Source organism: Tamandua tetradactyla, chromosome 11 (genome assembly GCF_023851605.1).
Source record: "Tamandua tetradactyla isolate mTamTet1 chromosome 11, mTamTet1.pri, whole genome shotgun sequence".
Classification (NCBI taxonomy): domain Eukaryota; kingdom Metazoa; phylum Chordata; class Mammalia; order Pilosa; family Myrmecophagidae; genus Tamandua; species Tamandua tetradactyla.
In genome coordinates this window covers 60,834,746-60,849,003 of record NC_135337.1, presented here as the reverse complement: position 1 = coordinate 60,849,003, position 14,258 = coordinate 60,834,746, and the positions used below count along the sequence as shown (strand labels likewise).

Below are 14,258 nucleotides of genomic sequence, written 5' to 3'. Positions count from 1 at the left end.
TATAAGCTCTGAGTTTAAGCTCCCTATTAATTATGGTGTCCTCCCACCTTTTCCTTGAGCTTCTACTGTGTCTGACATTGTCCAGATAAAAATACATCTCTCAGAAGACTCCCTGAATCCATAATTGATTTTTTAAAATTTGGACATCATTGAGATAACAATTTCCTTAGTTTACCTGTTTGTATAGACTTCCCCAAGGACTTTTAATGTATGGGGCTGCTGTCGTATCTGATTAAACTTTGTCTTTGCTTTATGTACTGGTTTGAAAGTGTTACGTACTCCAGAAAAACCATGTCCTTTAATCCTGATTCAATACTGTAGGGTGGAAACCTCTAATTAGATTGTTTCCATGGAGATTGACCCACTGCATTGTGAGTATGATTTTTTTTTTGTATGCTGTATGGCAGGGGTCACTTTTCATTCTTTTTCCATGTGGATATCCCCTTATTGCAGCACCATTTGTTGAATTTTTGCTGATTTGTTTGTTTGTTTTTGGGAAGTGCATGGGCCAGGAATCAAACCCAGGTCTCTCACATGGCAGGGGAGGATTCTACCACTGACCTACCCTCCCACCCCCAGTTGTATGACTTTTCGATTAGCTTACTCTATGGAGATGTGACACACCCAATAGTGGGTGTGGTCTTTTGATTAGCTAGAGATGTGACTTGGCCCATTCAAAGTGGATCTTGAGTAGTTTACTGGAGTCCTTTGAAAGGGGAGACATTTTGGGGAAAGCATAGTTCCTTCAAAGTTGACAGAAACACAGACATTTGGAGATGCTTGGCATGCCGACGGAATGAGCAGATGCCTGAACATGGACGTTTGGAGATACAGACCCCAGCAGACATCTCCATGCGCCTACCCATGAGATGCTAAGCACGTCACCTAGAGGTTTGCCCTGGAACCCCTAAGTGAAGGCCCACAGGTACTTAGAGAGGAAACCACTGACATCAGAAGCTGAAGCAACAGAACCTGGAACAAGGACCAGCAGACGCCAGCCACATGCCTTCCCATGGAACAGGCATCAACCTTTCTTGAGTCAAGGTATCTTTCACTGTGGATGCCTTCGTTTGGATGTTTCCATGGCCTTCGAACTGTAAACTTGTAACTTAATAAATTCCCTTTTTAAAAGACATTCCATTTCTGTTATATTGCATTCTGGTAGCACTTAAACTAAAGCACTTTGCTTCAATAACTTCTAACTCACTAATTCTGTATTTTTTGTGTGTCTGCATGACACCATTTTGATAAGAATAGCCATTATAGTTTACACAAGAGGTATAAAGTATTGATTGACTCTATAAGCATCTGTTTTCTTAAATAGTAACTCTCAATCCTGTCTCAGGGCATAATTTAGTTTTTCCAAAAAGAAGATTGATTTTTAACTTCCATAATTTCTGAGGTTTCATTTTAAAAAATCAAGAATTCATCTTGGCGCGAGATAAAAATGCAAACCTCCTTTTCCACTGAGCTCAAAGTTTTGTTTAGTTTGTCAGGATTCTTAGAGACTAAATGCTATGCATAAAAATGAATGTGTTATTTCTTTAATTATTTTTCTCATTTCTTAATGTCTAAGAATTGAAGAGGATTTTAGAAGACATTCTATGGAAGTAGCCATTCAGAGCTGGATTCTTTCTATATCAGCTGAAAGCCAACTTGCCTCCCCTGGAGGCATACTCATTCATTGCTGGATGCCTTTTCCCTTATACTGAGATTAAAGCAAACTCCTTGAAATAGTAGTCTGTAAACTGTCATCCATTTGTGCAGCTTCAGCCTTTTGGTGTCACATAAATTAAGTCCACTAGCTCTTCAGATAATTGAAAATATTTGCCAAGCACCACTTCCCTCAATTAAATTGTCTCTTTTTCCGGAGAAAAATAGTCCTAGTTCCTTCATCCACTCTCTCCTGATACAGTTTCTACATTCTTTTCCAGCCTGGTTTCTGAGTCCGTTTCTTTTTCTGTTCTTTCCCTTTTTTCCCCCTCACTGTGAAGCATAATAATCTGTCTCAACAGTGGACCCCTGCCTGCTGAGACAGGACTATGGGTTTCTTGGGCATGGCTGTGTTGATGTTCAATCCAGTGTAGGTATGTTTTCAAATAAAACAGACGTTTGCGTACAAAATCTGGCTAAGTATGGCAAGAGTGAGCTTACTACATATTCTACTCTCTTTCTAAATGACCATTATTTTGGGAGTGATTCTGAAGTTTGTATAGATAATCATTTGTATTTAGTCTTCCTGAAGTATATATCACACTGCAGCTCAAGTCCCTTCTTAAAGCCTGTAGCGCTTGGAGGGGGTTACACCAGGGTTATCTCAGTACCTAAGTGCAGGCACAGGCCACTAAGACAACTCAAATCTGTATATCCTGTCCTTTGAGTCAGAGGCCAGAGATCCTCCCTCTTGGCTCACTCTGAGGATTAGAATAGCTATATAGAGTTGATGGCAGGGCACATTAGAAAAGTGCCTGGAGCATTTAACGCATAAGAACATAAATTGTGTGGGACATAAATCAGTGACAAACAACGCATGGCTAATTTTGCCCAATTTATCTTTTTTTTCCAAATTATCTTTGATTGTAGTTTTTTTTGATAGTTTTTTTTTTTAAATCCAAGACTATATTGATTTATACTAAATATCATAGTGCTGCAAAGCTCAAGGAAGCAGTATGGTTGTCTTTAAGAGCCTCAGCTCTGGAACCAGATAGCTTGGCTTGGAATCTGCCTTGGCTGCCCTGACCCTATGACTTTGGGCAAAGTAGCCAACATTTTTTGCATTTATTCATTTTTAAATGAGAGTAATTGTAAAGCTACTTCATAGGGTTTCCTTATGAGTATTAAGCAAGTTAATATGTGTTGGCAGGGCTAAGCTTAGGTAAGGTATCCTCTTTGGGCAAAAAATATGAGGGGATGCCTCCCCAGTACCCTCAGTTATTAAAGTAAATAATATTTTAATGTAATTAAGTGAACCGAAAACCAGAATTTTAAATATTGAGTCTAGCTCTGAAAGGACCTTTGGGTTAGGTGAGTGAGAATGGATCATACACATGCAGGGTTAGATCTTTTTATTTAACATTTTTTTCATGGTACATTATGAGATTTGAAAATATTGCATTACATATTTATCTGATTATTGGATTTTTTGACACCCCTTTACATTTTTCACCCAAGGTAAGTGCCTCCCTTGCCTCACCCTTGTCCCTACCCAGCCAGCTAGTGTTGTTGTTTGTAGTTGATAGCTATGGTCTTGGTTTTGTAGGCAAAGGCTTTTAATTTTAAGAGCCTTGATAGAAGGATTTTTTTTTCAGGATAGATATTTCCAACTAAGGTTGACTCGGTGCCAATCCACATCTTATATCCAAGATCAGTTATAGGGTATTAGTAGAATAGTTCTTCCTTGTCTTCTATTGAAGGTGTTTTGAATATGTTTCAAAGATTGCTGGGGCTCAAACCCCAGAAAATAAAAATGTGGGCACTTAGCCTGTGTCATCTAGAGGAGACTAGCCAAGCCCAGCAGATGGGAACATTACTTCTTGATAGCTGGGACTGTGAAAGACAACCCCAGATGGAGGCTGAGCTGGAGCCGGAATGACGGCGAGGCAGCATGAGGTGTTCTGAGAGCCAGACTTCCTGTGGGGTGGGAAGTGGGCCTCCTTGAGTAAAATTATGGTTCTGCTCCTACTTGTCTTTAGTCATATGACCTGACTATCATCAGGTCTTGGAAATCTGTTTCATGGTGGCCAGTGAGGCAAAAAAAATAAAAATAAAAAATCGACTTTTTAAGCCCTCTGTTAAGGGTTTCAGGCAAGGCAGCCTTTAAGGATGTTATCCTATTGTCTTTTTGGTTTTGCCTTTCTTTTTTTCTTTAATATTTTTATTATAAACAGTGAACAGACATACAAACATTCTTGACATACAAACATTAACATGGTTATAATCGGAGGCTCACAATATCATCACATAGTTGTGTATTCATTACCATGATCATTTTTTGAACATTTGCATCTCTCCAGCAAAAAAAAGAAAAAAGAAAAAAATTCATACATGCCATACCCCTTACCACTCCCTTTCATTGACCACTGGTATTTCCGTCTATTCTTATGTAGTACTTATTCATTTATTTACTTTTGGGGGAGTACATGGTCTGAGAATCAAACCTGGGTCTCCCACTTGAGAGGTAAGCATTCTGTCACTGAACCACCCGTACACTCTATTTATTTTAACCTTTGTTCCCCCTATTATTTGTTTTATTTCTTATCCGTATTTTTTACTCATCTGTCTATACTATAGGTAAAACAATTTGCCTTTCTTTTGTTGGAGATTTATCCAATGTTGATTTCTGCACAAAGTAGTAGAAATAGTTGCCTTAAAATGTGTAAAGCTGAATACACTGTTCAATAACCACTATGGCAGTTATGTGATTTGATTAGGTTTAAATTTACCTGAGGAGTTCAAACAAATGAAATCTAATTATGTGCTTGAGAAGTGGAGTGAGTTTAAAACATAACTTGATTTTGCTGGCTGCTGCTGCTAGGCATTGCTCCGTTGTCACGGTTGAGGTGACTTTGCTGCACATCTTTAGTTTGATCATTTTTAGAGACTCCAAGTGTCTCCTGGCTTAGAATTTAAAAAAGGGAGGAGAAATTCTTGTTACAAGAGAATGTGTGTCACCTTCTTGTATCAATTTTTAGAGAGCAGCTGTGGCAACTGCTTTGTTTCCCTGCTTTCCTTGGACAGGTGGAGAGAGTGTAAGTACTTAAAAGTGATTCTAAAATTAGTATTGTTTAATGGAACTTTCAATTTCATGTGTATGCTATTTGGAATAGCAATATGGACAAGAAGAAGTTTTAGAATTGAGTACAGAATAGGCTCACAGTTTGAAACTGAGGGATCAGTACACGCAGGCAGTTTGGTTTATGAGGGAAGCACCCTCAGACGTTTTGTCACTACCATCAGGATGAAGGCTGCTGTGGGAACAGGGTCCTACCCAGAAAGCAGCCCTTAGTTTAATGGGCAGAGTTGAATGTTTCCTTTTGGGTAATTGACAGCTGGATCGGTGGATTAGTTAGCGAAGTAAGACTTCCATAGTTGCAAGGTGACATTCAGTGCTTTCTTTTTCCCATCATTACTTCTGCTTCTGGGCCAGCGTGGATTGAGTTTTAAAGAGATTTGGGAACCACAGTTCCCCATCGTTGCTGTTGAGTCATTACGTTGTGTGGCATGGGAGTGACTGTACCATAAGGGGACAGACATGTTCTCATGGCAGGGTGGATGGTGACACTGGGTGACGGTCTCGGGCACTTGGCTGGTCCTTATCACTTCTGTCTTTCTTACGTAACCATAATGCCAGTGACCTCCAGCTTGTCCATTGCAGTGGGAAGACTCGCCAGTACTAGGTGGGAAATGCAGCACTCCAGGTCTCTACTTACAGGACTGGGCACTTCCCAAGTCACCTCTTCCTTAGATTTCATATTTCTCTGAAAATTTTCACGAATGCTTTTCCACCCTTTTCTTCTAAGGGCTATTCCTTTTCTGTATGGCTTCACCCACGCAGAACAGGACCCTCATTCTTTCCTTTTCCCAGGGGTCTGCATACATAAGGTGGCAGTGGCAAACCTGTATTGAAGATTTGGTGGTTAGAGCCCAGCACAAGAATACCTTGTGATTGCACATCACACACCTCTGTCCTGAAACCTATTGGCTATTCCCTGCCATCCCTGTAGCCCCCCTACCTGCCTTCCCCCCGCTTAGGGTTTTACTTGCTGCCTTTTTTGCTCTTTCTCCTTTTGGGGACTTTGCTTTTTTTTCTGTCTCCCAGCTTTCAGCCCTCCAATTCCAGTTACTTTCTTATCCAGACCAGTTTACCTCTTTAACCCCCAGAGTAAACCCTGGCCCTGTCTTTGCTGATCGCCAAACTTATTACTAAGTTGCTTTTCCTGAACAAAGGACCCCAAACAAGGCATAGGCAGAAGCTTTGAAACTTTACTATTTTTTCTTTTAACCTGATCAAATTTTTAGATTTCATTTCCCTCAAGTCCTTATATGAACGAGAGGAACGTTTTAGAGATTTAGTTTCCCATTGCCTGGGACACACCCTCAAGCGGCAGGGTTTTCCGTTTTGTTTTGCTACATTGTTTTTACTTCTTTCTTCCTTTTTTATCTCTTCTTTGTTATATATTTATATTCAATTAAAAACTCTTGGGGCCACGGTGGCTCAGCAGGTAAGAATGCTTGCCTGCCATGCCCGAGAACCCGGGTTCGTTTCCCGGTGCCTGCCCATGTAAAAAAAAACTATTGATTGAATCCTTTACTCCGTGAGGCTTTAAGTCACTAGGCTGAATAAGTCCCACCCTTGAGGTGTTCTCAGTCCAGAAAGAGGAATGAGCCTGCACATGTTTGAGCAAAGAATTAGTGTGGGAGTTGGAGAGAGGAAGAGGCTAATTGCTTGAGGAAGTGTGGAAAGGCTGGGGAGGTAGTGACTGGGAGGTGCTCTAGGACCTGTGCTAGGAGCCCAGATGCTGGGATCAGATTACCTGGGAAGCCAGCAGGGCCTTACTCTACTACTTTGTATCTCAGTTTCTTCAATTACAAAATGCCCATAATAATGGCACTACATTATAGAGTTCTCCAGAGAATTAAATGAGAGAATGTGACTGTAAGGGCTTAGGCTTGACCCGATTTCTTAATCCTTCTTTTTACTGTGATCCACAGTAAGAATAAAATTAAACGTTCAGTTAAGTATATACATACAAATACATAAAACTAACACACACAAAAATTTACAATATTTTACCTTCTTGCGTACAAAACACTCTTCAGTTTCACAATAACAGAATAGTGTGGTCTTGTCAGCCTTTTAACAACCACTGGTCCAGCACTTCTTATCTGGTCGGTTTATTATCATTGTGTTCTTGTTTTGGCTGGGTTTAAAGGACAGTGCCTGTCGACTTGAGTGCCGCTGGAGTCCAGAAGGCCCTGTCAGGAGAGGATCGGTGTCGGCTCTTTCCCTCGTTCCTCCTCTGTTCCCAGAGCTGTCTGCTGGCTTTTGTGTGCTGATGATCAGGGCACGTTTTTGGTGTCTTGCTCCATTTCTCTACCGGAGTTTTGCCAGAAGGTTACACCACACACTCCCACACACACACCCCCACCCCCCAACCCCCCACACACGTGCGGTGAGGAAAGGAAAAGGGCAGCATTAGCAGTCTGTCCTGTGTGAGCAGATGGCACTGGAAGAAAATAGCAACTTCTTTCATGCTGGTCTGCAGCCAGGATTCTGCGCAGTGAGGCAGCTTGAGGAGGTGCGCGGCACAGCCAGACCCGCAGCCTGGCCTCTCTGCAACGGGAAGGAATTTTTTTTATGTTGCTTTAAAACAGAAATTCTTCTCTGTCCTCTGAATGGGGCTGGGAATTGGGTTGTGATCAGATTACAAGGGAGGCTGCTGTGTTGAGTTTGCACAGTGAGAAAAATCTGAGAGCCCGTGAGTTCTGCAGTTGAGCCTCACTCCGCAGGGCCAACGTGCTTTGGCACGGTGTGCCCTGCCGCAGACTTGCAGAATGTGGGTTTGAGACGATGCTTAAACACCCTGGGTCTCAGGCTTATCTGTGATTTTGGCAGGGCTTCAAATTACTTACCATTTTCCTGTTGGTTCCCTTGCCCTGCTTCTCTTACCTACATTCCAGTCGGCTTTTTCTCCTCTGCTGCTCGTATAAGGCAGCCTGTGGTACTATGCCAGATGTTCATTGTATGTTTACAAATGCATGTGTTCTATTCTGGGCCTGGAAAATACTCCTGACATAGGACATCCAAAAAATTTGGCTTACAAAACTCTAGTATCTTTTTCTTACACGTTCAAGTCTTAAAAGGAGGTTACTACACTATTTTATTCTTTGAATCAATATGAAGGGTCAAATAATTGATCTGCTGGTAGGATGAGAAAACTTGGGGATGAAAAATCTGCTGGACGTCCTTCGTGCTTAGATATTCAGTCACCTTCTTTTCTCAGTAATGCTACCCGCTGCTTCCTAAAAGTCATGGCAGTTGTTCATGCATGTTTTTCTCTTGGCTATTACAGAAACACACCCACAGCCAACACATTTCTGGACAGGGAACAGAATTTGACTAAGTGAATGTAAATATCCAGTCTGGCCAGAGGGAAAAGAGTAAAGAGGCCCAGCAAAGCATTGGCCTCAGTCCCAGCAGGTCTCCACTTTCAAGGTATGAGAGAAAGAACAATAACAGATGACTCAGGCCTGACCCCCCTCTTCACGTCCCATGGGGTACAGTGATCAGTGCCTTACCTTCCCATGAAAGCAGCGAAACTCTCCTTAGTGTCTAAAGCTCCTCTCCTCGCCTCAGAGGTGGAGCTTGGACCGAAAGGAAGCTGGTGTGGTTTGATGCCTGCTAGAGGCCAGTCCTCTACACACAAGGCCACAAAATCAGGCACAAGGAATTAAAATTCCACACTGAAATAACAGTGGAGGAAACTTGAGGCCACGAGAAGCAAAGTACAGGGATGTGTTGAGAGTTCTGGGAGCAGTGAGTGGGACGTAGAACTAAGACCCAAGACTACCAATTCCCAGCCAGCCTGGTAGTAATTCGCTGTCATGCTCACTTCTTTCCTCATTTTGAAGTCAGTCCAATGTTTGTCAAAGAATTTTTCTTTCTTAAGAAAATGCTGATATCAAGAAATAAATTATATTAAGATTTTTAAAAATTTTCAAGCCACCATTAGTGATAGAGATGTTGTTTTGGTTTGCTACAGCTGCTGGAATGCAATATACCAGAAATGGGTTGGGTTTCACAATAGGGTTTTATTCGTTTGCAAATTTACAGTTCTAAGGCTATGACAATGTCCAGATCAAGGCATCAGCAGGATGTCACCTTCTCTGAAGAAGGGCTGGTGGCATCTGGACCTCCTCTGTCACATGGGAAGGCACGTGGCCGGTGTCTGCTGGTCCTTCTCTCCTGGGATTCATTGCTTTCAGCTCCTGGTTTCAGTGGCTTCCTCTCTCAGCAGCTGTGGATCCTTGCTTGGTTCTCCCAGAGCATCTCTCTATCCTCCACTCTCCCTCCCTCTCTCTCTCCCTCTCTCCCACTCAAGACAAGTCTGCATGCACAAGAAAGAGTAAAAGTACCTGGCCTTTTCTGAGGTACATAACAGCTCCAAACTCCTGCAGATGTACATTTGTACTTGACGTAAATTTGGGTTCAAATCTAGGTTAAAAGATTTTCTTTTGACCTAGGGCATAATTGATTACCCAGATTCAAATAGCGTTATTGGTTAAACACCAATGATGGTTTTCCCAGTCATGAGCTAAATATTGTAGCCTAAGACGAAATGGTCAAGGGAAGGTTTTGAGGGTAGGCATGTCCTAAGGCCGTTGTCCTCTCCAGAGAGGCATTGGCCAGTGACTTTATCCCCCTGGGATCTTTATCTGAGGATGTCCAAAGAAGCGAAGAGTGAATTTAGGTTAGATTCTTTCTTTAAAGTTTTGTGTTACTTTATATTAAATAAGGTATAAAGCTATTTTTGTTACATTCTTTAGAAATAGCTCACAACTGGCTTATGCCGTATCAGAAGACCTTTGGGGTGAGGCTTATCTGAGTCACAGAAGCACCTAAAAGAAGAGACAGCTCAAAGAGAGGCAGCTGGTTTTGGGGGGCGAGACCTAGCATAAATTCTCACTTGGGGTGATTGCTAGGTACCTACATGTTAGTTTGAAAATAAGTTGTTTCCTTATTGCTGAATTTTCTGGTTCTTCATTCGATAGTACTTTGGAGTCTTAATCTCAAAGTTTTAAGAATTGACTCATACACATTTTATGGGTATTTAAGAATGTCAGATAGCTTCAGGCGTGGCAAGCATCCACTTGTAGAAAAAAATTCTTTTTTGTTAAGAGGTTCAGGCTTGGGATTCAACTACACCCTGTGGTTATGCTTTTTCTGTACCAACTGGTATATACCGAAGCAATAGGTATGAGAACCATTGACACAATATACTAAATGCCCATTTACATAGACTAATTGTGTAACAATGTTTTGCTTAACTCAATAAGCTATTTTATTCAGTTATTCAAGGCTTGCCAAAGAATTAGACTGTAAGATGGCATTTAAAGAAAATTTTGCTGAACGCAATTATTATTGTGTGATCGAAAAGGGTTTTCTAAGTCTTAGTTGCCTAAAAGTCAGACCCTATCAGGACTGCTGAGCAAAACAATAGATATAATATATAGCGGAGGGGTGTAGAGAGAAGAAATTTCATCTGATAATCTGTAGGACACTCAGGATGGGAGGCTGGAGAGTTTAAAGATATGGGAGTTCTTCTCAAATAGATTGGCTCATGTTGATCCATCGATCATGTTGATCGGTGGAATAAAGAAGTGGGAGTTACTCTGAAGGTAAAAGAAGAAACGATCAGGGAAAGCTTCTTAGATGTGGCTTTCAGTCTGGGTCTTGGAGAGTAAATGTGGTTTTGCTAAGTGGGGAAAGGGAGGCAGAAGATTCAGAATCAGTGTAGGAGATGTGGGAAAATGTGTGGCTGTGAGGTCGCAGGTACACATAGTACTCGGAGGGTGGTTTTTCCAGCCAACTTTTGCGAGCCCTTCCGAAACTTGGCTCCAGGCAGGGAAGCTTTCCTTGAATGTGAGGTCAGATTGAGTTGTCCACTACTGTTGTCCTAACTGAGCACATCTCCATCATAGCACTGTCTCTCTCCTGCTGTTTTTCCTCCATGAGTCTGTAGGTACCTTGAAGGAAGAGACCATAGCCTCACTTGACTCTGTGCCTGGGCACAGAGAAGGGGTCAACGTTTGGGCAACAAAGGGACTGTGGTGGGAAGTAAGGTTTGAGAAGTAGTTTTAGAACCAGAGAAGAGAGATGTTGAATGCCTTCTTAAGGAGCTTCCATGTCTTCTTAGGTCAGGGGAAAGGAAATATAATGTGTATGTGCATGTATTTTAAAGGATTATAATTGTGTGTCTCTCACCCTGCCTGAGAAATAGAATATAACTAGTGTCCTTGAAGTCTCCAAGTACATTTTCCCCACACTAACACTCCCCCCAGCTTAACCGCTATTCTGTATCTTGTGATTTTTCTCTTGTTTTACCATAAGCTTTTGCCACATATATTTGTGTCCCTCAGTAGTATACTGTGTAATTTTGTCTGTTTTAGATTTTTATATAAATGGGCAGACTTTCTAGACAGAAAGAACAAAAATAAAACTAGGACTTTATTATTTTTATTTCTGGTTGTGCCCAGGAAAAATATAAGACCATTCTTATGACTTAACCTTGTTTGAAATAGGCCACCTTATTAAGTGTTAATTAATTAAATTAACAGTTTAATTAATTAAATAATTCTGCCATAGCCTGAAGGAGTAAATATTTTGAGCAAATGACTGAAGTGTAATAGTAGAGTAAATGAACTTCAGTTCTTACGACAGTTTCCATGTAGTTGTTTTGGGTATCTCTTTGCAACTGAACTGAATTTAAAGCCCTATCTGGGAAAGGGGAGAAGGTCTATTCCAAGTTAATTCTTAATCTAGAATACAGAACAGTACTTGAAGTATTTGTAAATAGATCTGGCTGTTCTGTCTTGAATAGCTACCCCTGTTAAAAAAAGATGCAGTTGGCCCTGGTCCTCCAAGAAATAAATGGAGTTGGAAGGACTGGTCAGTCATCAAGCTCATATGGAATATCGACCATGTATCGGATAATATTCACGTGCATGAGAGACGGTGGCATACAAGACAATAGAACCCTCTATTGTATGGTGGGGGAAATGGACATGAAAAATAAAAACACAAATGGGATGAATGACATGGGATAATAGGATGCTATGGGAGGTTATACAGGGACTTAATGTAATCTAGGGAAGTTGAGGAGGAAAGAAAGCCAGGGACTATAGAGAAGAGCAAGGGGATGTGGTGGGTAGATGGATGAAGAAAGAAAAGCTATGCGGCTACTGAGGTAGAAAGAGGCCACATCTCCGAGGCACTTAGTATCCACTGAATGGGCAGTGGAAAACCATGGAAGCCTTTTAAATACACATGCCACATGGTCAGACAGGGAGGTTAGATGGCTTGGGCTGAAGGATGGGAAAGAATTGCATGAGGTGGGATGTGGGGGCAGAATAGTGTTCGAGGATGCTACTGAATGTTAGACACTACCTTTTGCAGCCCAGCCTTAAAGAAAAAAAATGATTTGAGGTTTATACCAGAGGTAAAGTGACATTTGGAATTTAAGTAGCCCAGTTATGAACCCTCTACTTATTTTCCGAGGTTTAACTTAAGGTTAAATGTAGAGGCCTCTTTCGTGAAGCCCATCCACCTCCTCTCTCCACATGCATCATGGGTTGCTCATGTGCATTGCATCTGTATTTGTTAGAATTTGCACAGGATACTAAATCAAAGTTATCCATAGTTGTATTAATTTGACCTACATATGAGGCAACTATTTTGGTTATGTCCTCTTGTATCATTTTAGGGGATGACCTCAATTTTTTTCTTCTGTGGGCTTCTCTCCCCATATATGTTGGCATTTCCCTGAAGGGTTACATCTTCTCAATGTCCTCTGACTGATTAAGGCCATGTGCTTTCATGGCTTCACAAGGAACTCCTGTATCTTCTATGTCTCTAGCTTTATCTTTGCTCCTTAGCTCTCAACTATATTTTGGACTAGCTAATAGCTGTCTCAGCTTACTTGCTTCAGTGGTGTCATGGATTCAGTGCTGTGAATGGCATTTATGATCATCATTGCACAGGTGAGAAACTTTGAGTTCATCCTTGACTTTTCACTCCCCATATCCACATTGTTTTTACATAAATTATTTTACATTTACAGTATGTTCTAGTTTGCTAGCTACCAGAATGCAATACACCAGAGATGGATTGGCTTTTAATAAAAGGGGATTTATTTCGTTAGTTCTTCAGAGGAAAGGCAGCTAATTTTCAACTGAGGTTCTTACGTGGGAAAGCGCAGGGTCATCTCTGCTGCCTTCACTCCAGGCCTCTGGGTTCCAGCAGCTTTCCCTGGGGTGATTTCTTTCTGCGTCTCCAAAGGCCTGGGCTGAGCTGCTTGTGCTGAGATGAGGTATGCTGAACTGCTTGGGCTGTGCTTTGTTGCACTTTCTCATTTAAGCACCAGCAAATTAAATCAAACATCATTCATTGCAGCAGGCACACCTCCTAGCCGACTGCAGATGTAATGAGCAACAGATGAGGTTCAGGTACCCTCATGTCCACAGCAACAGAACTAGGTACTTTCACCTGGTCAAGTTGACAACCGAATCTAACTACCACACAGTCTCTCTCCTGCTTGTCCATACTCCCTTCAGTTATTTCTAACCAAATGTAATAATTCAGTTCCCCAATTCTTAAAATCTTTTTTGTAGCTTCTTATGAAATGGCCGTAATCACCTTTTTAGCCACATTTCCTCCCACTCTAACCATCCATCGAGCCATCCATCCATCTTCCCTTCACTGTTCTCCTCCAGCATTTTGTTCACTCCTGTCTTACAGCATTTATTATTCTGTTTTATAATTGTTTGTATGTGGGCCTGTTCAATTCCTCTCCTCATTAGTGAATTTCTTGAAGGTAGTCTTATTCAGGCCTACCTCATTTTATGGCACTTTGCTTGATTGTGCTTCACTGTGTTTTTTTTCAAATGGAAGGTCTGTGGCAACCCTGCATCGAGCAAATCTATATGCACAATTTCTTTCAGCAGCATGTGCTCACCTTGGGCCCCTTCATCACATCTGAAGTATGCGTATTGTTATTTAAGACGTGATTGCACACTTAGTAAGAGTAGAGTATATGTAAACACAACTTGTATAAGCGCTGGAAAGCCAAAAAATGCGTGTTACCCCCTTTATTATAATATTTGTTTTACTGCAGTGGTCTGGAACCAGACTCACAATAACTGCAAAGCCTGCCTCTGTTTGAATCTGGATTGCCTGCATGGTGCCTGGCACGTACTAGATCTACAGAATAGTTTGGTTGGATATGAATAGTGCGTCCCAGGGGAGAGAATTTTCACCTGGTTCTAAGTAATTGGAGTGACTTTAGGATTGAGGCAGTGATCTAGGGGTGAAATGGGGGCTCTTTTCTGGGGTACTCAGGGCCACAGCTGATTGGAGACCCCTAGTATACCTCAGCGATGTCACAAAACTCACCTGTTACTGTTTTTCATATGCTGGCACTCCCTGGGCTAGTTATTGAAAAAATCTATAAATAAAGGGAAAGGTAAAGCAGATGTTTAAA

General features: G+C 41.5%; 1 protein-coding gene across 5 annotated transcripts in view; it reads left to right on the top strand.

Annotated features, from left to right (window-relative positions):
- The window catches only part of AK4 (adenylate kinase 4), a 76,476-nt gene that overhangs the window by 13,685 nt on the left and 48,533 nt on the right, over positions 1-14,258 (top strand). Inside the window, exon 1 of one of the 5 annotated variants that reach the window (XM_077120706.1) lies at positions 14,198-14,240. The exons of the other annotated variants lie outside the window; for them this stretch is intronic. The gene's annotated coding sequence lies outside the window, so the exon portion shown is untranslated. Of the gene's footprint in view, positions 1-14,197; positions 14,241-14,258 lie in introns of those variants that run through there. 5 annotated transcript variants of the gene reach the window in all.